This window comes from Schistocerca cancellata, chromosome 4 (assembly GCF_023864275.1).
Source record: "Schistocerca cancellata isolate TAMUIC-IGC-003103 chromosome 4, iqSchCanc2.1, whole genome shotgun sequence".
Taxonomy (NCBI): Eukaryota; Metazoa; Arthropoda; class Insecta; order Orthoptera; family Acrididae; genus Schistocerca; species Schistocerca cancellata.
In genome coordinates this window covers 814953083-814979611 of record NC_064629.1, presented here as the reverse complement: position 1 = coordinate 814979611, position 26529 = coordinate 814953083, and positions in this window count along the sequence as shown.

Sequence of the window (26529 nt, the reverse complement as noted above, 5' to 3'; positions counted from 1 at the left end):
AGTAATGCACCCAGAAGATGGTCGGACGTCAGTCTAACTTCATATACATCCACACCACAGGCGGGTATGTAAATGTCATCATCAACATCATCATCAGCCAATTCAATCATTAGATGATGTGGCCTCTTCGAGTTGTGGATTCAGGTAGGCTTTCAAAAGTCTTCTCGAAGTGGGACGGTCTTGGGCAGTTCTCTGCCAGGTGTTACCAGCGATCTTCTTGATGTCTTTGTCCCATCTGTCTGGTGGTCTTCCTCTAGGCCTCCGGTGCTCTCTCGGACTCCACTCCAGTACTAGCTTCGTCCATCTGTTGTCTTTTCTTCTTACAACGTGGCCAGCCCACTGCCATTTCAAGGAACCTACTCTCTCTAAGATGTCATTGACCTTCGTCACAGACCGGATGTCATTTGCCCTTTTCCTGTCCTTTCTTTTATAGCCCAGCATTGATCTCTCCATGGCTCTCTGTGCTGTCCTAAGTTTCTCTTTTGTGAATGAGTTCAGTGTCCATGTCTCGCAGCTATACGTCATCACAGGAAGAATGCATAGATCAAATACTGCTTTCTTCAGATTTACTGGCATTTTTGATCTGAATACTTTTGAATTCTTCCTCAAATGCTTGCCCGCCAAGCTTGATGCGTCGATAGATTACTGGTCTTATGTCTCCCCTCATATTTATAATCTGGCCAAGGTAGACATATTCACTGACCTCTTCTAGTAGACTGTCTTTGACTTTCACATCTCCAGCTGGGACCCCTGCGACAAGTAGAACAACCACGAGAGTGCAGTAGAATTGTTCGTTTTAAGTGTAGTTACCACGCCTGTTAGAAAATGTAAGGGGGCGTGGAAAGCGTCAGACGTTGTGTGACCACTATGAATGTCACGGAGATGCGGCCTACTCGTGTGAAACAGCTTTATCAGCACGTGACAGAATTTCAAATGAGCCTCCTTTTGGATGACCATTTTCCGGCTGGTCGACTCGTGCAATATCCAGATTTGTGGGGCATTCGGATTTGATAGTGGTCCGATTTTGGTCTGCAGTGTAACGGGAGGGCAGGCATATCCGTCGTCAAATTTCCGGGCGACCACGTTTGACCACCGCAAGGCAGGATGTGCACCGAGAACATCGTAACCCCTTCACATATGCGCTTGCCATGGACTCCCTGCGACCTTCTGTATAATCCCGGAATATTGGTTGGGGACTAGCTGCAGACAGATTAGGATATTACCGGCCCTTGCGTAGGCTGCCGCTGACATCACAGTAAAATCAGCTGCTTTTGGAGTGGTGTCGTGATCGGGAAGCACTGATTGCTCATGAATGGCGTCGTATTGTACGCAGCCATGAATCACGGTTCTGCATCATCCAGGATGACCATCGTCGATGAGTATGGTGGCGACCAAGGAGAGATCCGGTGTGGGGAGCCATTGGGTTTGATTTCAGATCACGGCTGGTAGAGTGAGGGGACTCCGGTGGTATAACGGTGAGTCACAGACCTCCTGCGTTCTCATGTGTTACTTCTAATGCGAAAGTATCATGGTGCCATTTTTCAACAGGACAATGCTCGTCCGAACTGGACACGTATCTCTGTTAACAGTAAGCGTGACGTTGAGGAACTCTCGTTGTTAGCATGTTCCCTAGATCTGATCCGCCGGACGTTATATTCGAGCGGTTCTAAGCGCTTCAGTCCGGAACCACGCGGCTGCTACGGTCGCAGGTTCGAATCCTGCCCCGGGCATGGATGTGTGTGACGTCCTCAGGTTAGTTAGTTTTAAGTAGTTCTAGGTCTAGGGAACTGATGTCCTCAGATTTTAAGTTCCATAGTGCTTAGAGCCATTTGAACCATCTGTTCCAGATAGAATATGTGTGGACCGTCCACCCCTGGTAGCGCGACGGAATGTCATGCCTAACGACCCGGGTTCGATTCCCGGCTGGTCGGAGATTTTCTCCGCTCAGGGACGGCGTTGTGTTGTCCTTATCAACATCATTTCATCCCCATCGACGCGAAAGTCGCCGAAGTGGCATCAACTCGAAAAACTTGCACCAGGCGAACGGCCTACCCGCCGGGAGGCCCTAGCCACACGACATTTCCATTTCCATGTGTGGACCATCACGGACGCCAACTCTGTCCAAGTATCATCAGTATCCAGGACACCGTGGACCAGTTACAACAGTTGTGGGCCACCTCGCCTCAGGAGAGAAAAAAAATGTTCAAATGTGTGTGAAATCTTATGGGACTTAACTTCTAAGGTCATCAGTCCCTAAGCTTGCGCACTACTTAACCTAAATTATCCTAAGGACAAACACACACACCCATGCCCGAGGGAGGACTCGAACCTCCGGCGGGACCAGCCGCATAGTCCATGACTGCAGCGCCTGAGACTGCTCGGCTAATCTCGCGCGGCACCTCAGGAGAGAATACAACGGCTTTGTGATACCCCCTCTCAACCGAATCAGTGCAAGCGACCACAACAGAGAGGCTGCAGCGTCATACTAATAAGAACCCACATCGCCATGCTATTTGTAAATTTGTCTCCATTTTGGACATGTTCTGAGGCATCAAGGGATCACCAATTTAGTATTGGAGGGCAGCGTGGAGGGTAAAAATCATAGGGGGAGACCAAGAGATGAATACACTAAGCAGATTCAGAAGGATGTAGGTTGCAGTAGGTACTGGGAGATGAAGAAGCTTGCACAGGATAGAGTAGCATGGAGAGCTGCATCAAACTAGTCTCAGGACTGAAGACCACAACAACAACAACAACAACAACCCTCTCAACCCGTGAAGTTTCATTTCGTTTCCTCCTTTCCTTCTGCGTGCTTCCCTTTTCGTCAGGCCGTGTACATCTAGCCTAACAGCCACCACGATGCTAAAATCGGAGAGATTCAGACTCACACTGAAAGATGCCAAGTCTTCCCGCATCCGTCCGCGAACGGCATATGAAGGTCGGAAAACGACACAGGTACACAATGTACCTTCTCCCGTGCACCATACTTTGGTTTGCGAAGTGCAACTGTAGATGCAAATGTAGACTAGTCATGAATAACACAAAGACGTGCACCAAACGTAATGTCCGCATCCAGCGTATGTATCATCTGCTGTCACTGCACGGGCAGGGCGGTGTTGGGACTTAGCCCAAGAGATTGGCATGTAGTCAAGTATTTATACCACACCCCCTTATCCACTTGGAACCCGTACCGCACTGTCTTTCAGAGGTAGAGATCCGCTTTCGGATGTTAAAAAGCCTAACCTCTGTCCGAAGAGGCCCAGCGGTACCGACCGACCACCGTGTAATCCTTAGCCGATAGACGTCGAGGAATGCGGATGTGGAGGGGCATGTGGTCAGCACACCGCTCTCCCGGCCGTCGTCAGTTTTCGTGACCGGAGTCGCTATTTCATCTACATCTACATCCATACTCCGCAAGCCACCTGACGGAGTGTGGCGGAGGGTACTTTGTGTAACTCTATCGGTTGTCCCTTCTATTCCAGCTCGTATAGTTCGTGGAAAGAAAGATTGACGGTATGCCTCTGTGTGGGCTCTAATCTCTCTGATTTTATCCTCATGGGCTCTTCTCGAGATATACGCAGGAGGGAACAATATACTGCTTGACTCCTCGGTGAAGGTATGTTCTCGAAACTTCAACAAAAGCCCGTACCGAGCTACTGAGCGTCTCTCCTGCAAAGTCTTCCACTGGAGTTTATCTATCATCTCCGTAACGCTTTCGTGATGTCTAAGTGATCCTGTAACGAAGCGCGCTGCTCTCCGTTGGATCTTCTCTATCTCCTCTATCAACCCTATCTGGTACGGATCCCACACTGGTGAGCAATATTCAAGCAGTGGGCGAACAAGTGTACTGTAACCTACTTCCTTTGTTTTCGGATTGCATTTCCTTAGGATTCTTCCAATGAATCTCAGTCTGGCATCTGCTTTACCGACGATCAACTTTATATGATCATTCCATTTTAAATCACCCCTAACGCCTACTCCCAGATGATTTATGCAATTAACTGCTTCCAGCTGCTGACCTCCTATATTGTAGCTAAATGATAAAGGATCTTCTCAGTCAAGTATCTCCTCATTTAGCCTCACGAGGACTGAGTGTAGCCAGGTTACCAACAGCCCTCGGTAGACCCGGACGGTCCTCCATCCAAGTGCTAGCCAACCCCGACTTCGATGAACTGACGCTTTTGAGCGTTCACTTCTAGTAAATATTCGTCGCAACGATTACTCGGATCAGCAGGAACGTACCGCATATTCTACACAGAGTACGCGAAAGAACTTGCCCCCCTTCTAACAGCCGTGTACCGCAAGTCTCTAGAGGAACGGAAGGTTCCAAATGATTGGAAAAGAGCACAGGTAGTCCCAGTCTTCAAGAAGGGTTGTCGAGCAGATGCGCAAAACTATAGACCTATATCTCTGACGTCGATCTGTTGTAGAATTTTAGAACATGTTTTTTGCTCGAGTATCATGTCGATTTTGGAAACCCAGAATCTACTATGTAGGAATCAACATGGATTCCGGAAACAGCGATCGTGTGAGACCCAACTCGCTTTATTTGTTCATGAGACCCAGAAAATATTAGATACAGGCTCCCAGGTAGATGCTATTTTTCTTGACTTCCGGAAGGCGTTCGATACAGTTCCGCACTGTCGCCTGATAAACAAAATAAGAGCCTACGGAATATCAGACCAGCTGTGTGGCTGGATTGAAGAGTTTTTAGCAAACAGAACACAGCATGTTGTTATCAATGGAGAGACGTCTACAGACGTTAAAGTAACCTCTGGCGTGCCACAGGGGAGTGTTATGGGACCATTCCTTTTCACAATATATATAAATGACCTAGTAGATAGTGTCGGAAGTTCCATGCGGCTTTTCGCGGATAATGCTGTAGTATACAGAGAAGTTGCAGCATTAGAAAATTGTAGCGAAATGCAGGAAGATCTGCAGCGCATAGACACTTGGTGCAGGGAGTGGCATCTGACCCGTAACATAGACAAATGTAATGTATTGCGAATACATAGAAAGAAGGATCCTTTATTGTATGATTATATGATAGCGGAACAAACACTGGTAGCAGTGACTTCTGTAAAATATCTGGGAGTATGCGTGCGGAACGATTTGAAGTGGAATGATCATATAAAATTAATTGTTGGTAAGGCGGGTACCAGGTTGAGATTCATTGGGAGAGTCCTTAGAAAATGTAGTCCATCAACAAAGGAGATGGCTTACAAAACACTCGTTCGACCTATACTTGAGTATTGCTCATCAGTGTGGGATCCGTACCAGATCGGGTTGACGGAGGAGATAGAGAAGATCCAAAGAAGAGCGGCGCGTTTCGTCACAGGGTTATTTGGTAACTGTGATAGCGTTACGGAGATGTTTAACAAACTTAAGTGGCAGACTCTGCAAGAGAGGCGCTCTGCATCGCGGTGTAGCTTGCTCGTCAGGTTTCGAGAGGGTGCGTTTCTGGATGAGGTATCGAATATATTGCTTCCCCCTACTTATACCTCCCGAGGAGATCACGAATGTAAAATCAGAGAGATTAGAGCGCGCACGGAGGCTTTCAGACAGTCGTTCTTCCCGCGAACCATACGCGACTGGAACAGGAAAGGGAGGTAATGATAGTGGCACGTAAAGTGCCCTCCGCCACACACCGTTGGGTGGCTTGCGGAGTATAAATGTAGATGTAGATGTAGATGTAGATTTGTTCCACTGCCCATATTCGAACAGGTTATCTCCGGTTCACACGTCAACAAATTAGTGACGCCGTCTATAAGCGACGCCGGTTGTGCAAGTCAGTACGTCATTAAATTGAGTGCCAAAAGTAACGTGTCAACTAGCTTCATTCTTCCGACACTATCTGTTATTACTGATGCGGTCTCAGCGTCAGTGTCATTGGAGACTGTAGTTCGGCGTTTTCCAGCTTCGTGGGCCGTGCAGGTTTGCCACATATCATACACCAAACCGGCGTAACTGCGAAATGCGACCACAGTCGTTTCATCGTTAATGCAACGGGAAACGAATGGATATAAAGAACGAAGAATATTCTGAAAAGGGTGTAGTAGTAGATGAATGGCGGGTTGAAAGTTCATGGTCGATATGTGGCAGAACTGACCTCTTTAATGACTCATCTTGTCAACCTTCTCCTGTCAGAAAATTTCATCGCTGTTGATAAAGACCTACGTTTCCTTACAGCCACGGGTATCGCCCGTAGTAGTGAAATGTGACATTTCGCCAGTTACGTGAGACAAACCTTAAAATGTAAGGTAACAGTTGGTATTTTATTTGAATAGCTTGCTATTTTAGGGTACATGTCACATGCAGAAGCGATGACTTATTTAGTATTAAGTGTTAATTTTAAAATGACATTGTGACTAAGTTTGCCGTACAACAGCGAAAAAACTGGCAAACCAAGCATTCATATTTAGCAGGCTTTCGTTAGATAAACTTTAGGTCTGAGTCTATTGCACATTTTCCGTCTGAGCGCATTCTCTCCCATCTCGACCACCTATTTCAAACTATAACATTCCGAATGACCAGTTATTAAAAGAATTTCTAACAAGGGATTTATGTTACTTATGGGTAGAAAATTGATGAAACTTAATTAGAATTAATGGTAAAAAGTCTCCCATGTGGGTGTCATTAGACAAGAAGTAAAACTCCAATTATAAATTTGTTGATGCCTCTCCAAAGGTCGGCTGTATGAAGAGTAATGTTCTACTGGACAGATGTTGCGGAGGCTATATTGATAATACGAACCAGAACGAATGGGTGTTTCCCGTGGCGCGGGGCTCGCAGCATGCGTGAGAGAAGCGCCTTTGTGGGCAGGGAGGAGTGGGGAAGTGACTAAAGTGGTATTATGGACAGACTCGGCTGCACCACAGCCGCCGTTGCGGCATGAAGAAAGATTGGCAGAAGTGACTGTAATTAACAAGGAGAAAGAGCCAGAAGGAAGGAAAAAAAGAATAAGAACATGAAAAAAGTTATCTACCGCAATCTCGGTACAACGTTTCGTAATATTTTAATGCTGAAGATATTTTTTCAAATAATCACATTTAAAAACTGAGCGAGGTGTCGCAGACACAGGAACTCGCATTCGGGAAGACGACGGTTCAATCCCGCGTCTTGCCATCCTGATTTAGGTTTTCCGTGATTTCCCTAAATCGCTCCAGGCAAATGCCGGGATGGTTCCCTTGAAAGGGCACGGCCGACTTCCTTCCCCATCCTTCCCTAATCCGATGAGTCCGATGACCTCGCTGTCTGTTCTCCTTCCCCAAACAACCCAACCCAATCACATTTAAATAATTGAACGTGCACTTTCAACTTACCTTTCTCAGCGATGGAAGAAAGCTGCAAGTAATACGTAAGTCGTAACACCGCGGTAGTGTATTATTGATGTGTGCGCAAGTCTTCTGAGCGGTGTCGTCTTTCATGATTCGCCGGTGACAGACAATGGTTGAAAAAGTACCTGGGAGCTCATTTCGACCCAAATAGGCGTAAACGTACACCCTTTCGCCCAACTCACACGCACACAAGAAGATCTGCATGACGTTGCTTTATTTTCAAATGTGATTCATCTTCACAAGCGATTTTTGTTTTATGCGCACCGTGCCGTGGGCATACACCGCGACTCATACCGCCAGGTAAACTTTATTACACGCTTATAGCATTCAGTGGCAGTATTTCTACATTCATGCTACTATCGGGGTGATATAGGGCGTGATGAAGAATGGTATAGTGTCATGGTGTGGTTTTGGACGGCATGGTGATCACCAGTTGTTGCTGTATCCTGAACTAAATTGGTGATTGTTTTGCAGCACTGTGGTCCACCCATCTGCTGTTAAAATTCACGATTGTCGACGGGCGATAGTTAACTCTAGCGGTGGCTGGTTTCCTCGATTAGAAGTGCTGTCGCTACACCCTGGATAAGAAGGCACTGCCCATAGTCTACATGATCTCGATATACGGTGGGTGTGGCTCTGAGCACTATGGGACTTAACATCTGTGGTCATCAGACCCCTAGAACTTAGAACTACTTAAACCTAACTAACCTAAGGACATCACACACATCCATGCCCGAGGCAGGATTCGAACCTGGGACGTAGCAGTCACGCGGTTCCGGACTGAGCGCCTTAACCGCGAGACCACCGCGGCCGGCCACGGTGGGTGTCATATGCTGGGCACCCTGCATGTTGCCATTATCACATGCGCTGATACCATTCTGTCCGAAAGAACAGATACCATCGGTGACCATGCAGCTCGTTAGAATGAAATTACAATGAAATGAACACCCTTAGCTGCTTACAGGCGTTGACATACGTCATCGGGGAGAGATGAAAATGTGTGCCCCGACCGGGACTCGAACCGGGGATCTCCTGCTTACATGGCAGACGCTCTATCCATCTGAGCCATCAAGGATACAGAGGATAGTATATATATATATATATAAGTAAGGCTGACCGGCCACTTGACCATCTTCTTCTTCTGTGCGAATGCACAAACAGTGCCCAAACTCTTTACGGGAATCGGCAACGCGCCGCGAGTAATAATGGGCGGGGGCACTACGAATGTAGTGCGGGACAATACGTTGAGAATGTGGGTTTCGCGGGAGGCGTGCCAGAGATAAATCCCTGCGGTCTCGCTGTCCTCCGTGTCCTCGGTGGCTCAGATGGTGCCGGCACGGTAGCTCAGCATGTTCGATCAGAGCTGGTTGGCCTCTGTAATAAAAAACTGAGTGAAAGGATCAACAACGAACTTGGAGGGATGTCATGAGACGTCCGCAACGACCAAACACAACGATCAACAACGAACAAAATCCAAAAAAAAAAAAGGAAGATGGATAGAGCGTTTGCCATGTAAGTAGGAGATCCCGGGTTCGAGTCCCGGTCGGGACACACATTTTCATCTGTCCCCGTTGACGTATGTCAACGTCTATAACATTGTAGTACGTTAAGGTAGTTTTGGTACAGTACATAAGCGATGTAGTAAATGAGAGGATTACCGATAATATTGGTAGCATTGGTAGGGAAATAAACAAAAATGAATGTGTGAGAGAGGAACTGGGAGCCGACAACTTCTCTTTGATTTTTGTTTCTTTCTTTTGGACATAATTACAACCACACATCGTTCATCGTTAGTCAATTGTGTATTTTATTTCCTTACAAAACATAAATTGTATTTTATAAGTAAAAATCTAGCTGCTAGAGTAACTCCTGCGTTTTTGTGTAAGCAAAACAATTACTTTTGATACAAGCACAGTTTAAACGCACAAACATAAAAATTTATATAATTAATTTTGTTATTTTGTACTCAATAGAACGGTGTTCATCACGATCAAAAACAAGAGTTTCCTGTTATAATCGATAAGTGCGGAAGTTGTTTAGCAATAACACAAAAAAATGGTTCAAATGGCTCTGAGCACTATGGGACTCAACTGCTGTGGTCATCAGTCCCCTAGAACTTAGAACTACTTAAACCTAACTAACCTAAGGACATCACACACACCCATTCCCGAAGCAGGATTCGAACCTGCTACCGTAGCAGCAGCGCGGTTCCGGACTGGAGCGCCTAGAACCGCACGGCCACCGCGACCGGCAGCAATAACACAAACATGTTTTATGTATGTTCTTTCTAGCGCTATATGATAAATTTGTATTTTTTAATTTTTTAACTATAACATCCCTCTGTTTCACTTACAAATTAACACTTTTCGAATAAAACCGGAACTAAACAATAATAATATCAATTTTTCTATAAATACTTCTAATATTTAAGTAACGAACAGAAGGATAACTATGTAGAACAAAAAGGTTCAAATCACTCTTGGAACAAAAGACCACAACAACAACTTACCTGAAGATGCAATCGCCAGCTTGAAACATTGCTTGCACTATTGAATTCACATGGTCACCTTAAATGAGTTTATGGAAGTTACAGATTACTTTTCGTTTTCGTTCATTTGAACAATAGGACGCACTGAAGAAAAGAAGATTAGGATGTAACTTAGACTAGACATCGAGGTCATTAGAGGAGGAATACAAGCTCGGAAATTTGGAAACTTGTGGTAAGTTCCTATGGGACCAAACTGCTGAAGTCATCGGTTTCTAGGCTTACACACTACTTAATCTAACTTAAACTAACTTACGCTAAGGACAACACACACACACCCATGCCCGAGGGAGGACTTGAACCTCCGATGGGGGGAGTCATGCGAACTGTGGCAAGGCGCCTCAAATCGCGCGGCTACCCTGCGTGGCCTACAAGCTCGGATCGGAAGTAGATGAATATGGAAACTGGCACGGTTTCTGTCAAATGAATTATCCCGTCAATCACGGTAAGTTGGGGAAAGCATGGAGAGCCTAATTCCGGATGGCTGGACAAGCGTTCGAACTAAAATTCTTCCGAATCCATAGAGCACAAAGCGCATCTTTAAATAACCAACCAAACTATTATATAACCTTCACCGGGCCTCACAGTTGTAGGAAAAAAATAGCCGGATTGCATGCCTGCCAAGACAGCTTACATGGGTTAAGAAGAGATGTGATATGGAGCAGTGCAATGCTTTCGAAAACATTAAGACCGGCCTGGATTTGTACTCTTTGCAGGACTGGTTTTATATTCACATGTTTTATAAGAGATTTGACAGCAGCCACTGTATCGTGGATGTTCTGTTTAATTAATTTCTATCGCACTTCAGGTACATACGTTCTAGATCACCCTCGTATAAGCAACAATTTAAGAAAGTATGCGTACTACGATAATTTAGTGTTAGTGGTTCAGAACACTTCCAGATATGTTGTTGTGCGAGTACATGGAAAGAGCAAACATCAACATCACTGTATTAGAGATACGTCGGGAAAAAAAAAATGCTGCGAATATGGAGCGCGGGTATCAGGATAATGACATAAGCCACGGGCCTAGGAAGGCACCGTAGGGTGTGGGATGAGGCAGCGACCACCTGTGGAGCTGCCGTCCTCTGCTCATCCCAATTAGTCTCCACCCACCACAGCAAACTGATTACTTCCCAATACTGCTCCAAACTGACACTTTACTAAAATAAAGGAATATACAGGGTACCACAAAAAATAGATTTGGGGAGGAGCGCAGTTCGAACCCTTGTCCAGCCATCCAGATTTAGGTTCTCCATGCTTTCACCAACTCATTTACCGTGATTGATGAGATAGTTCATTTGACAGAAACCATGCAAATTTCCTTATCCACCTACTTCCGATACGAGCTTGTCTCCTCCTCTAATGACCTCGATGTCTAGTCTATGTTACATCCTAATCTTCATTTCTTCAGTGCGTCCTATGGCTCAAATGAACGAAAAAGAAAAGTAATCTGTAACTTACTTAACACATTTAAGGCGCCCATGTTTATTCAATAGTGCATACAATGTTTGAAGCTGCCGATTTCATCATCAGAGAAATTGTTGTTGTAGTCTTCTGTTCGAGGAGTGGTTTAAACATTTTTATTCTACATAGTTATCCTCCTGTCTGTGACTTAAAAATAAAGAGCATTTATACAAAAATTGAAATTGTTATTCCTTAATTCAGATTTTATTCGAAAAGTTTTGATTTGTAAGTGAAGCAGAGGTATCTTGTAGTAAAAAAAATGAAAATGAAAAAAAGATTTATCATATAGCGCTACAAAAAGCAGTTTCCTCAAAAAACGGTAAAATTTTAAAAAATGCAAAACAAAAACATATCAAACACCGCTTCAATACTTCGTCGAGCTTATATAAAACATGTTTGTGTTACTGCTAAACAACTTTCGCACATATCGGTTATAACAGAAAACTCTTGCCTTTGGTCCTGATGAACAACGTTCTACTGAGTACAAACTAAGTTTTAAGGACAGGTTCCTTACACCAAAACATGAAAAGAGTCTAGATAACATGGGCTCTAAAACACATACCTTAAGACTTGTGAGCACTTCTTCATCTTCGATACGATGAAATACATCTCTTCTACTTCAAGTCCTTCGCTTTCCATATTTTGGGAGGAAGTAGTATGGATCAAAATAAGAAAAACTTTCAACTAACAATGGGATCTAAATTGCAACTGTAAGAAGAGATGTGTTCCACACTATCGAAATGAACAAGTGTTCATAGTTCTTAAGGTATGCATTTTAGGGCCTATGTTTAATGACATTTTTTCATGTTTCGGTGTAAGGAACCTGTCCCTAAAGCTTTCCTGTGTTTTTTTGGGACGCCCTGTATAAGTAACCTTATCGCCTCTTCGATTAAAAAACAGAAACCTCGCCATGTGTTGCACAACGTACTGGTACAGCATGGGACTGAAGACAGGTATTTTCCTTTGCAATAACGTGCCCTTTCAGGCAATATGTGGAGCTTTATTTATAGCATTTGAAGAAGGAACGTTGATGTCTTTCTTTTAGCAGTAAATACTATCCTGGGGCACTTATCAGCATCTGTCTAACTCACCTGGGACGACCCTTGTTATTTAATTTCAATCCTCTATGTAACAATTTTAGTTATAGTAAAACGTTTCTGAAGCAAACTAACAAGGGAACAGGAAATTAATACGACAGAAAACACCGTCTGAATGGTTAATACATTTTATGACTACTTTCGATCCGATGAAGAGATTATCTTCATAATTATTGTTGCAGAATTATTTAATGAAGATGATGTTTTTTTTTTTTTTTTTTTTTTTTTACCTTTTGGGAGATGCATGAGAGTATAACATAATATTTCAAATGTTTGATATTGAACATGACACCTATGTAAACAAACTGCGTTTCCGAGCACTAGACCTGAAGAAAAATGATTATCTACACGTTTTCTTTTTTTCTTTCAATATACCAAGAATTGTAATGATTACCACAGAACATCACCTCTTCAGTTAAGAAACATAAATTTCGAAGAAAACTGGAAGTAGATATGGAAAAAGTTTCAGATAGTGTAACTCTTTTTAATTTATTCAGAAGGTCTACACACAGACTCTTGTATAGCAATTGCAGATTCCCATTTTTGGGCAGTGAGTTCCTATATCTTTCACCAGTGAAAGTTGGTAAAAGACATGTCAAGAACCTCATTTTATCCCAAGTAAGTCTTCTCCACACTAGTATACTTCCAGTACCTACCTGGGCGATGTTGTGAAGGCACGAGGTATCATGTTGTTTTCAAAGCACTCGCAGTCTGACATCAGCGGCTACCAACGTTACCGCAACTATTCGGTCCGTGCGAACTTTCTCTACACTGAGGAAGTGTTACTGTGTGTTGTGGCTGCTTGCAGTGTCGTGCTTGCATAAACTTTCTCTGCTTGTGCTCACAGCCTCTGTAAATTATACAAATACACTCCCTGGTCTAAAAGTCGTAGAAATACTCACTGAAATGTTTCGTGTGCGTCAGCTGCATAATACTGACAGTTGGCTTGTTATAAGATCGTTCTTGACTTAAGGTCTAGATTCACTAGCTGAATGAGGGAATCACTCTGAAAAGAAAAACTGATTTATTTTGAGATCGAACTGACATATACTTTCGTCAATTCGTTACCATACAGTAAATATACGTTTCTGACCCACAGTTCTTGGTACAAATATTAATTTTTATTCAGTTCACTCAAACTGTACATGCTCGCTAACGGCTAGCACCCATATCGAACCAATGATAGATGGTTACAAACTGCTACTAAGGTCAGTCTGTTTACAGTCTAAATTATTCAGATATTATTCAAGGATAATATTGGCTCGCAAAAGTATTACATAGTTAACTTACTTCGCAGCGAGCACATGCATTCATGATTACTCCCCATGTACGGTGTCTTCACATAACCACATTATTGAGCTCTTAAAACTATGATATCTAGATCCCAGCTCCTCGACAATTTGTCCACACGTCTGCAGAACGCTGTACTGTGCTCTTTTCTGATTGGCTGAGACGACCTACAGACAGTAGCGTTGCTGCTGCCCTCGCATAATTCGGTATTTCCACTACTTGATCAGTCATAAGCCTTCGATTACTTTAACTTGATGCCAAATTACAGCCTCCAAGACAATCAGACGAAATTTGAACAGCAATATCTTCACATGTCTGAATGACGAAATTTGAACAGCAATATCTTCACATGTCTGAATGACTAAGCTATAGAAATTACTTCCTTCATTTTATAAAAGGCTTTTCATGGAGTGTATGTGATTGTGTGCCTGATAACACAACTTCAGATACATGCTTATACATACTTAATTGCTTATAAATTGAAGATTCATTCTGCACGTACACTTTTCATTTTTTAATTTTAATATCGACTTTTTATCTCAAAGATGTAGTTAACTTTTTCTCTCGAGTAGAGTTGAGCAAATTATAATCAACGTTTGTGTTGTTATTATAGATCCCTGTGTGCTGCTGACTCGAACAAATGAAGATAACCAAGGATATTAACAATGCAGCTTTCTGTTGTAGCTAGAAGTCCGATGGGTTAAGCCCAGCTACGTTTATATGAAATAAACTAGACGTTGCAAACGAAGTACGAAATCGCATCTAACGAAAGATACGAGCGAGCAGTAGAAGAGATTTCTTTCGCAGTATCGAAGATGAAGTGCTCTAGCTTTTAACGTATGCATTTTACAACCAATGTTGGTTAGACGTTTTTGCTTCTAATGGTCGTTCCTGTAATATCCCTGAATATTGTCCATTCTTTCTGGGACATCCTGTATTGTTTAAATAATAGTAGTGATGCAATTTGAAATTTATAAATAGATTATGGGCTGTTTTGTTAAATCATTAGTTCAGCATTAAGTCGCAGACGCATTGTACAAATATACCGTTTTGTGTGTGTGTGTGTGTGTGTGTGTGTGTGTGTGTATGCGCGCGCGCGCAAATTGTGAATGCTATCATGATTCCACTTCGTTTATTTTCGATGATAATTATCTAGCTCAGTTCGTTCACTGTTTATGTTTAATACAGTGCCTCCCCGATATTCAACGACCGCGGTGGCAACACTGGACTCGTCCTTGCGAGGACAGCAGTTCAAATCCCGGTTTACCCATTCAGATTTCTGTCTGCATCTACATCTACATTCATCTGTTACTTCACATACCACTGTCATTGTACCCTTTCTCTTTACCATTCGCGAATGGAGCGTGGTGTGAACGTCTGTCGATAAACTTCCGTATGAGCTCTAATTCCTCTGATTTTTTTCGTCGTGATGTTGCGAGAAGTATGTAGGAGGAATAAATGTATTTATATATTGCCCAACTCCTCTTCGAATGTACATTCTCGCAATATCAACACTAACCCCGTGATACGCAACGCCTTTCTTGTGGCGGCTGTCAGTGGAGTTTGTTGAGAATCTCCATAACACTCTCTTACTTACTAAACGATCCCGTGACGAAACGTGTCGCTCTTCGTTGGACCTTCCTCTTCTTCTCCGTCTGCCGGCCGGGGTGGCCGAGCGGTTCTAGGTGCTACAGTCGGGTATCGCGCGACCACTACGGTCGCAGGTTCGAATCCTGCCTCGGGCATGGATGAGTGTGATATCCTTAGGTTAGTTAGGTTTAAGTAGTTCTAAGTTCTAGGGGACTGATGACCTTAGAAATTAAGTCCCGTAGTGCTCAGAGCCATTTGAACCATCTTCTCCTTCTTCTTCTTCTCTCTCCCTGTCTCTCTCTCTCTTTCTCTCTCTCATTTTTCGTATTGCTGTCTTCTGAGGCTCTCCTAAATCGCATAAAGCAAATGTCACGATAGATCCTAGGAAGCAGAACCGCCGACTTCATCGCCTGTCCTTTCCTAACGCGAGCTTATGCTCCGTCTCTAATGATCTCGTAGTCGACGGGACCTTAAACCCTGATAGTTGTCCTCTCCTTCCTTTTCTCGCGCCTCATTCCTCCCGACTTCCCTGCTCCTCTCTCCTCCTTCTTCCCCGCTTCCCGTCAGTATTCTTATGAAATTCCTTACCGTGCCCGGTTTCCTCCTTGTTTTTAATCATTTTTGCTCTCGCACCTCCCAGCATCTGCGTATGAATAGAAACAAGTGGTGCGCGCGTATTGTGTCCGCACCGCGTCCGTAACTCAATACGTGGTCGCGTAGGCCGGTGGAGAGGCGGAGCTGAGTAGGTGTGAAAGCAGTCAAACTTCCGCTCTTATTTGTATAGACTATATATCCAGACTGAGGCAAGTTGTCACGGCGTGTTTAACACGTGCTGCCTGACGCATACCGGCCGTCTCCCCTTACAAAAGCTGTCCTCCTCACACATTGTTGATTTGCTGCGAGGCCTGGCCGGACAAAGAACCACTAGGCGCTGCGTGTGCGTACGCCATCTTTTGTTCCTCGCTCTGTCCCGCAAATCTGCAAAGGCTTCGCTTCAGTCACTTACCCCGCCCCGGCGGCTGTGTAAAACCCTTTTAAGTTCGCACGATCTGCATGATAAACGGCAGAATTCCGTATTCCCATATTTCACTCCTTTTGCGTGAATGTAACTATTCGTGTGTGTGCGTGTGTATGTGTGTGTGTGTGTGTCAGTTACACCCCTACATTTTCGGGAAAGATTCCGGACTGAAGACTAACATTATGAATAAATATGAAACATAGTTATTCGTTCTGTCTCATAACAGTACTAGACAAAGCCAACCGTAGACCCAGTCACAACGGTAGCTAACTTACTCACACGAATCGGTTCAATCGCAGCCAAGCTCAAAAGGGTGCAGGTTTTACGTCACTGGGGAATCGTGAAAAGCGATCGCCGAACGTACCTATGAGGGCAGGCGCAACGCCTTGCTATTACGCGTCATGAAATGGTTATACAATGGTCTTGGTCGCCAATATACATATTTTTTAAATTTACTCATTACATCATAACGCATTTCATAACAACCATATCTTCAGATATGTCCTATGAAACATACAATATAAGACAAGATATTAGAAAAAGCATACGTTACAACAACGTGGTAAATCCCAGAAAAGTATCTGTTAAAAACGGATTCTTCAAAATATTGATTTAACATTTAACATTTTCACATAACAACATCATGTAACAGAAAATACAGAAAACAATAATTATATACTGTACAACAGTCTTCAATACAGAAATGTGTAAGAAATCGTCCACTGTGTTCTTTTTCCCTCCCTCGGAGATTCGTATCCTCCCTCGGGCATGGGTGTGTGTGTTTTCCTTAGAGTAAGTTAGTTTAAGATAGATTAAGTAGTGCGTAAGCTTAGGGACCGATGACCTCAGCAGTTTGGTCCAATTAGACCTTACCAGGAATTTCCAAATTGTGTTCTTTTTTACGTTAGGTTTTATTTCAAAATACTGTCATAAGCTTTAAATACTGCAATATTGAGAAACGTCGCGTATCTAAGCCTGTATTCTGGTGGAAGAGCTATTTTCCCGTGTTCATCCCATAATTATGCGAGCTACTGTAGGTTGGCCGTTAGTTTTAAGTCCAAAAATGGTAAGAATTGCGTGCGCCATGATCCACGTTGTTGCGTTTGGTATTGCTTTGGGAAACAGTTCGCATTCGTGTATGACGGCGTTATGGGCCTGTATATTGTGTATGTCTGTATTATTGATCAGTCGAATCGTGTCCCTTGCCGTATTCCAACCTGCGAAAAACTTTGGGCGCTCAAGGCGATGTTGGATTGTGTCCTGCGAATTACAATTTCCACATGCTGATCAAGGTTTTAGTTGCATTGAGTAAAGCTCGGGGTTGGTCGCTATTGTCTTTATATGTACCAAGTTAAATGGCTCTGAGCACTATGCGACTTAACTTCTGAGGTCATCAGTCGCCTAGAACTTAGAGCTAATTAAACCTAACTAACCTAAGGACATCACACACATCAATGCCCGAGGCAGGATTCGAACCTGCGATCGTAGCGGTCGCTCGGTTCCAGACTGTAGCGCCTAGAACCGCACGGCCACTCCGGCCGGCTGTACCAAGTTAGTCTGGCGCCTTCTGGTGTACTTATTGTGTTGGCAGAAGAGCCAACACCGTGTTACTAGAGGAGGCCGAAATGTACGCGTTTTAGCTCACGCAGGCTGGCGTAACTATACTGACGTGTGGTCTGGAACATGACAAGGAATTAGAATTCAGAAAGCGGACGTAGCTAGTTTGATACTTAACTTTAATCCATTAATGATGAACGTCGCTCCTGCCGGTACATGATTCATAATATTGTCTGTTCAGAATTCATTCTAATTACTGAATATGGCGCCTTGCTAGGTCGTAGCAAATGGCGTAGCTGAAGGCTATGCTAAACTATCGTCTCTGCAAATGCGTCTGTAGACAGTGAGTCATCGCTAGCAAAGTCGGCTGTACAACTGGGGCGAGTGCTAGGGAATCTCTCTAGACTAGACCTGCCGTGTGGCGGAGCTCGGTCTGCAATCACTGATAGTGGCGACACGCGGGTCCGACGTATACTAACGGACCGCGGCCGATTTAAAGGTTACCACCTAGCAAGTGTGGTGTCTGGCGGTGACACCACAATACTATTTATAACTAAATTTTCCCACCCGATTTCCCAACTGTGCTGCGGTAATCGCAGTTCCCATTTATTAGGAATTGGAATTTCTTGTAGAGCTATGGCCATTTTAAGAACTTATCTTTTAGGTCGTCTGTTCGTTTGCAACTTTTATTGAGATAATAATTTCGCGCGAAGTACCGGTACGAAGTATCTTGTCGTTTTCTGCTCCATTCCGTGTGTGGTGTTACGGAATGGAGTAGAAAGTGGTCTAATATTTTGTACTAATTTTAACGGGTACTTTCTTCAGCTTTATTGAGTTGTTGCAATGACTTGTATGCCTCTTAGTATCTTGCTTTGTATAGTATATTTCATACAATCGAACTGATGATTGAGTTATCCCGAAACGCGCCGTAATATGATAAATCAATCAAAAAATTTTGTTGATGACGAAGATGAATGTATTACCATTTAGTGGCAAAGATGGACGCACATCACGTTAGGGACTTTTGTCTAAAGTAATAAAACATATCGTTAAGTTTATCGAAGATGTAAAGGAGAAACGGGTAACAATGTTCTCGGAAAATTTGAGGAAACTTGCGAGATAAATGTTAAAGGTAAGTGAGTCAATGTTGTGAAAATTACGGCATGAGGGACACGATACTAAGGGGAGCAGCGTTGAAGTACTTACCCTCAGTAAGAAGAAACACTGTGCAACGCAGTAAATATCCCATTCACGATGTGGATAAATCTGCGATTATACAGCAATTGCTGTGACCTACAAAGAAATAACCTTGTAATTGTTATGACAAAGAACTAGACTAAAGGCCAGTAAGAAAACTTCGAGAAAAATTCTTTTGTCCGTTTTATTTGGTTATAAGAGGCGCTTGAACAGTTGAATCGGCGTAAAAGAAACGGTAAGTCGCCATCAAAAAAGGCGTAAAACGAGTGCCTCAATTTTTACGAAAATTTGGTGCCAGAATTAAAGTAAAAAGTTCTTACACATTACACTTCGAATAAGGTTTGTCACAGTGATAACGTGATTGGAATGTAGGAATATTATCAAGCAGAAATGCCGGTCACTATTTGTTGTGCAGTGGAGGGAATTAGTGTTTAGGTGTGTAGCGTGTGGCAGCTTTTCACTTGAAAGAATATCACTCTTTGCGTATTATATAGAATATTATTCTGTTGCAACATTACTATTCGTATCTCCCTTCCCGGTTTCTCGAGCATAAACGCGTCAGTCTTCAGTGCGCTTTTCCAGTTAAAAGAAATGCCCACATAGCTATGTAAGCTGTAAAGTAAACGGATATATTTACGAAACGAAAACTTTCATTAACCTTCGTAATACAAATTATTTATTCTGCGATTACTTTTTTAAAATAATGTTTAGAGGATCCGCTTTCAGGCTGACGGGACGTCTCTTTCAGGAAGACGACGGCCCATTTCCTCCTGCATCGTTGTCCATCTGACCCACCTACCCATCCCTGATCACCTGGACATCGATATATTGTTCCACCCCGAAATAGCTTTTTCTCTATAACACTTACAAAAGTAATATCAGAAAGAAGAAGTACTACGTTGTTTGCTTACTAAGTAACTATGACTTAAATGATCTTTATGACAAATTAATTTGCAGCCTTCGACTTTAGTTTCCTTGTGAATATATATTATTATAGATGTTGCAGAAACTAGTGTGCAGCAGTTAATGTATTTATAAGCGTTTTCTTCGTGTAATAGTGAAACCATCGCGTTACTTTACCGTGAAACACAGGCATATTTTGGATAAAAAAAGTCTCTGGAGACCCACTGGTAATATAATTTCACGTTCTTTCCGAATGTTGCAAAATTTGATATTAAGAAAATACCATTGACCATACTGCACATGATACGTGAAAAAATAACAGCAACCATATCCTAGAACATGTGTGGTGATAACAGTGACGAACTGGACTGGTTTTTATTTTCCTGACTTTCGCTGAAACCAATATAGCTATTTATAAATACAAATAAACGTTCAGATTATCTCCCATATTTAAAAACCAACATATTCAACACAAATCTACTTAATATTCTTTTATGTACAAAACAGTTACGATAACATACATAAAACAAGAAACAGACGACAGATCATCATACTGTCGGCCAACGATGTCCCCATACATGGGTCAAATTTCAACACGGTAATTCATGATCGCCAACACTGCTTTTTAAAGGCAGAAGTTTAAACATTTTTCATGGAAGCCATTATGGATGTTCTTTACGAAACGGAGACAATGAAAGAAATGGAAACTATAAAAGCAATTTCCATCTACTGTCTTTTCAATGGCATTTTTACTGTGTCAATGTACATTTCTAACTCACAACCTCATCATCACGGTTTCAATTGGGACGTCAACACGCTACAAACACCTGTCTGTAAGTGTTACACTGCAGTCTTAAAAACGCTTTGCGATATTTACTATGGACTATCTAAAGAATTACAGGTGAATATATGTAAAATTTTGTTAAAACTTGACGTATGCAAAAGAATGAACAAAATTCGCAAGTATATGTCATCGCAATGAAGTAATTCTCACATATTGTTTACCTATTATAAACTTCGATGCTCTTTGTAACTGAACGGCAGAGAAGAAAAAAAATGAAAAATCTAATGCTAACATTTGTCCTTTCCCTTTTCCGTAGCATTTTTAATACGCCACTGTACATTGATCTCCATCTACATCTATATGGCTACTCTGAAAATCACACTTAAATGCCTGGCAGAGGGTTCACCGAACCACCTTGACACTAATTCTCTATTATTCCACTCTAGAACAGCACACGGAAAAAGACGGACCCCTATATCTTTCCCTGCGATCTCTGATTTCCCTTATTTTATTATGATGATCGTTTCTTCCTATGCGGGTCGGCATCAACAAAATATTTTCGCATTCAGAGAAGAAAGTTGATGATTGGAATTTTGTGAGAAGATTCCACCGCAACGAAAAACGCCTTTGTTTTAATGCTGTCCACCCCAAATCCTGTATCATGTCCGTGACTCTCTGTCCCCTATTTCTCGATAGTACAAAACGTGCTGCCCTTCCTTGAACTTGCTCGCCGTACTCCGTTAATCGTATCTGGTAAGGATTCCAGACAGTGCAGCAGTACTCCAAAAGAGGACGTACAAGGGTAGTGTGGGCAGTCCCTTTAGTACATCTGTTACATTTTCTAAGTGTACTGCCAGTAAAACAGTCTTCGGTTCGCCTTCCCCATGACATTTTCTGTGTGGTTTTTTCTAATTTAAGTTGTCCGTTATTACAATTCCTAGCTGTTTAGTTGAATTTGCGGTCTTTAGATTTGATTGATTTATCGTGTAACCGAAGTTTAACGGATCAGTTTTAGCACTCGTATGGATGACATCACACTTTTAATTATTTAGTGTCGAGTGCCAATTTTCACACCATACAGATATATTTTTTAAATCGTTTTGCAATTTGTTTTTACATTCTGCTATCCTTACTAGACGATAAATGACAGTATCATCCTCAAACAACCTAAGACGGCTGCTCAGATTGTCTCCTAAATCTTTTATATAGACAAGGAACAGCAGAGGGCCTTGGGGAACGCCAGAAATCATTTCTGTTTTACTCGATGAGTTTCCGTCAGTTTTCAACTCCTTCTAAAGCCATGCCACTTTCTTGAAAATAGCCGAATGAGAGAACGTTCTTCAACAGGGATGTGTGGGGCATAATATCATTTTCATCCAGTGGTGTTAGCAATCACATAGCATATGCGTGGTGTCACACATATTTGTGCCGTTGCAGATGTAAGTTCGTTTTCCATACTCTGGGCGACTGAAATAATGAAACATTATGTTATGAACAGTTTCAGTGTATATTATTGGCTTATTTTTCTAGATTTTCTGTTTTTGGTGTAGCTGTTGTGAGCAGTATGTGGCTACACGTTGTGCATTGATCTTGTGGGGGTTTCGTAATGCTCTAATTGGATTTATTTGGTATTTTGACGTTTTTTCAGAAAAAAAAAGATTTGAAATGGTGGTCATCACCACTGATAAATCAATAAGCTATTTTTTGTTTTGCTCTATTTGAAAGTAGGTCCTAAGCATTTGTAAGAAAAACTTAAAACGGTTTCTTTACTCAGTATACGAGGCGGTACTTTGAGGAACATAGACACAGTACTTATTGTGGAACTTTAGTAGGGTGTATTTAAGTTTTTAATAAACATATACTCTAGAAACAAGACACAAAAAAGTATACTAATAAACTTCTATAAAGTAATAGCCGTTCCCACATTATTCTACGGAAGTGAGTCGTGGATCATTTAGAAACGACATGAAAGATCCAGGCAGCTGAAATGAGGTTTCTAAGGGCTGTAAAAAGCTGTACTAGAGTATGCCGTTTAAGAAAAAGCAACGTTAGGAATGAATTAATCATATTTAACGCAAGAAAAAAATTGAAGACAAAAGAAGAAATGGTGTGAACATTTCGACAGAAGGAATAGTGACAGTGCACATTACAGAGTCCTACTTTGCAATCTGGTACACCGAAAAAGCCTAGAAAGGCCAAGGAAGAGATGGGCACCGTTTCACCCAAACGCCCAATACTTCATAGAAGAAGAAGGCAGATAAATTTTTTAGCGTTTAATAAGATTAAACTGAGAAATGGAACGACAGCGTTTAATATTGCCAACTTTGCACCTCTTCTGTCGGTATCACCACTGTTATTTGACCCATGATGTAACACACTCATCGAAATTAAATATACGTGAAATATACCATAGTAATAATCGTAGTTATTCTCATGATAGTATATTCGCTGGCTGTGCCCCTTCACAATCAGGCTACCATCTTTAAACCTAACCTATACCTCGAGCGACACTGTAGAGCATTCTATCACCACAGCCTGCACTTCCAAAACAAATAGCGTAGATTCGAAATTAGTAATGGAAAGTAGAACGGTTGATCACTATTCACCTCCACCATCGTTACCTGAGCTTGTCACTATTTTACAGCAATAATGATGTGAGATTCTCTTGAAAACCATATAGGACCTGTATTTATAGAACGTATGGCGTCATGCGCAACAAACTCATTACGTCACGGGTCAAAGCCAACGTCCGATATTGTTGAGCTCAACCCACCATTTTTTCCTATAGCAGCTTTCGAATACAGCAGTGTTGATGTCGTTTACTGCTGAGAAATTGCATACAATGTTTTGATAGTTCTATCGTAATGATTTACGATGCGCTAAAGTCTCAGTTACGTGTAGGTTTTGCTTCGTTATATGCGTCACTACGGCTAGCCGGGAACTGGCTGTATCTCTTTACGAAGTACTGGATTCTTTAATCCAGCGGCTTGTAAATGAAGGCCAGAACGTAAAAAAACGAATAAGGAGAGGAGATGGAGCGTGTCAATAAAGACCTGGTTGTAATAGGGCCAGTGATAAGTGTTTATACACGGGGACTTCACGAGACGCTCCTCAAAGAGGATTTCAGCGAATGGTTGCGGTTAACATAATAACCTGCGCTGTTGAGATGAGTATCGGAATACCGAAATTTACGACATTTTGTCAGCCAGTGACGGTTTTCGGAAATTTCAAAAACGACCCATCCCAGCTGCGGACATAACATATATTGAATGTCGCATGTGAAATGTCGTCCCCGAAACGCAGCTCAGCGAAGAGAGGTTTTTTCTTTTTAAGGCGTGCGGACCGGTTCCTCGTATGAGAGCTGCCCGTCTTTATCTTCCAGGATCAGGACGCTTGATTTGCTGGAGGCATGCATATAAATTAACGCTTGAGGTACGCCTTCGGAGCTAGCTGCTCCCAGAACTGTGTCCGCCCTAAAAATTCGCTTGCGTAAGAGGAATGGAGAGGAGCATTGACGGCGCCCGGAAGGAAATATGATGAATAAGAGGCGGAAACTTGTAGCGAATACTCTGCCGCTGACAGGGACCACCTGTCGCGTTCCGAAACTCTCAAAATGGGTAATGCAAATCGAATTCATTTTCGGCGAGCTTAGCAGACGCAGTACCGAGGAATTTGAAGTATACGTGCCTTCAGGAATTAGTTTTATGTGTCATCACGCCTTGCTTGTACTTCAGAGCTCTTATTTAGATAGCATTCGTTCCTTACTGAATAAGGACACAGTATTAATCGAGTCTTCGGACAGTTAAAGTCACGACATTCCGAAGCGTCTTCTGGTTTAACTTTATTAATGTTTCATCTGGTGTGTAACGTCATTACATTTGTTTTATTTTTAATTAATCCAGAATGCTACTACTCACCTCATTGTCAGTCTCTGTTGCCTATAAAATTTAATAGGCTACGCTATGTTTAAATATACGTGAACTAAATAATAGGTGTATATAGATACTCATAACGAGCAGAAAACCCCGAATCAACATTTATATACTTCGTGTGATTAATTATTAAAGGACAAATGTGCACGCCATACATTTTTTTCCAATTATCCGCTACCTGACGATACACCTGACAATTCTGGAGACACCAAATCTATTCTCAAAATATTGTCTACCAGATGCTAACGCTCATCATATCACTCGAGTTATAGTTCAGTGAATCATTATGCGTAGCATTACTCGCAGTTCGCCAGATCTTCCAATATTCACTTTTGAAGGAACGATCTCACATATACGCAGTTCATAAGTTTCTAATGTGTCTGATAACGTTTGTAGCATATCAATTGCTCTAGATTCTCACAGAAGGGGCAGAACTTGAATCTATAAATGGTCCAAGATTTCAGGGAAATATTTTCGGCAGAGGATACTTACGCACAAAGGATAGTATTTGGCTGTATGAGTGCACTAGTTGTGTAAGTTCTATTTTTCATTAGCGGATCTATTGAAACAAACATGACTTTTTGTTTCCCTATAAAAAGCGTTCTATTGCTCGTCACAGCAAATGCAGTACCGTAACATATTTCAGTTGGTACAGTCAAACTTTTATTAAATAAGCTTCAAAATGCGGATAAGTATGTGGTCTGCCTTTACAGGCAACACGCACTTTCACTCCCTTTAACCCAGCTTTACGCAGAAAAACTGACATAACTAAACTGTACCGACAGTCTAGCATTCCCATTTCCTGTTGTTTTTCACTGGACACCATAACAATTGTTATATATGAATATGCATCTTTTTAAGGGATTTTTAATGTAGATACGTAAGGAAGAAATGTTCGGAAGATGCCAGTTGTTTTATATCCCAGTGCAGAGAAACATACTTCATGTGCATTGACCATGTACTCCTCACCTCCTCCCCAGTTTTTGCACCGTCCCTGGTGTTTAGGTGGAAACGTTTGTCAATCACCACCCGGACCTTTCAATGTAAAGCACTTTAACATTCTCGCTCCCCGCTATCTCATTACTCATTTTGCCCTCAGTTACCGCAGTTCTATCACAAAATTTCTATTTTTCCGAGTCTAATTTTCGGTAGCAAAGATTTAATTCGCAAAATCTGGTATCGTTTCTTGCACAGTGTATCATCCAAAAACTTATCATTTCCTATTTTTATACAGGCTACAGTTAACGTTATTTGTACACAGTCGATCGCAAGGTGCTGTTCGGGCGAAGCTGCTTCGCAGACGGTGAATAGATTTTATCATTAGACAAGTTTCAGTGTGTACATATTTCCAGAAGCCTAGCGTTAGTTTACTGTTAGCAGTACCATGAACTTTACACCCTATCATCGTTATGTTCTAAGACACAAATTAAGGGAAATACAATTTTTTCATTCCTCAGTTACATGTATTTCTAATAGTGTGGTTAGTACAGCACACTACACGTAAAGTAAATGTCAATTGCGAAAAGAGCGTTCGTAGTGCAATAAAATTCGGACGAACATTATTTGAGGCAGCAGTTTTGAAAGCTTCAGAAGGTGATCATCATTTTTATTGAGTATCAACTAAAAACAAAGGATGAAAAATTTTATTAGTCGGAAAATACGGTAGTTAGCCTAATATTGATTGTAATAAAACTGAACATTTACGTAGTCTTTCTAGTTTTCAGACTAGTCGTTTTAAATCCAGTCACTAAAACTGCTTCTTCGACGTGGAGGAAAACTGCACTCGGAAAATACAGTTTATGTAAGACAGAAA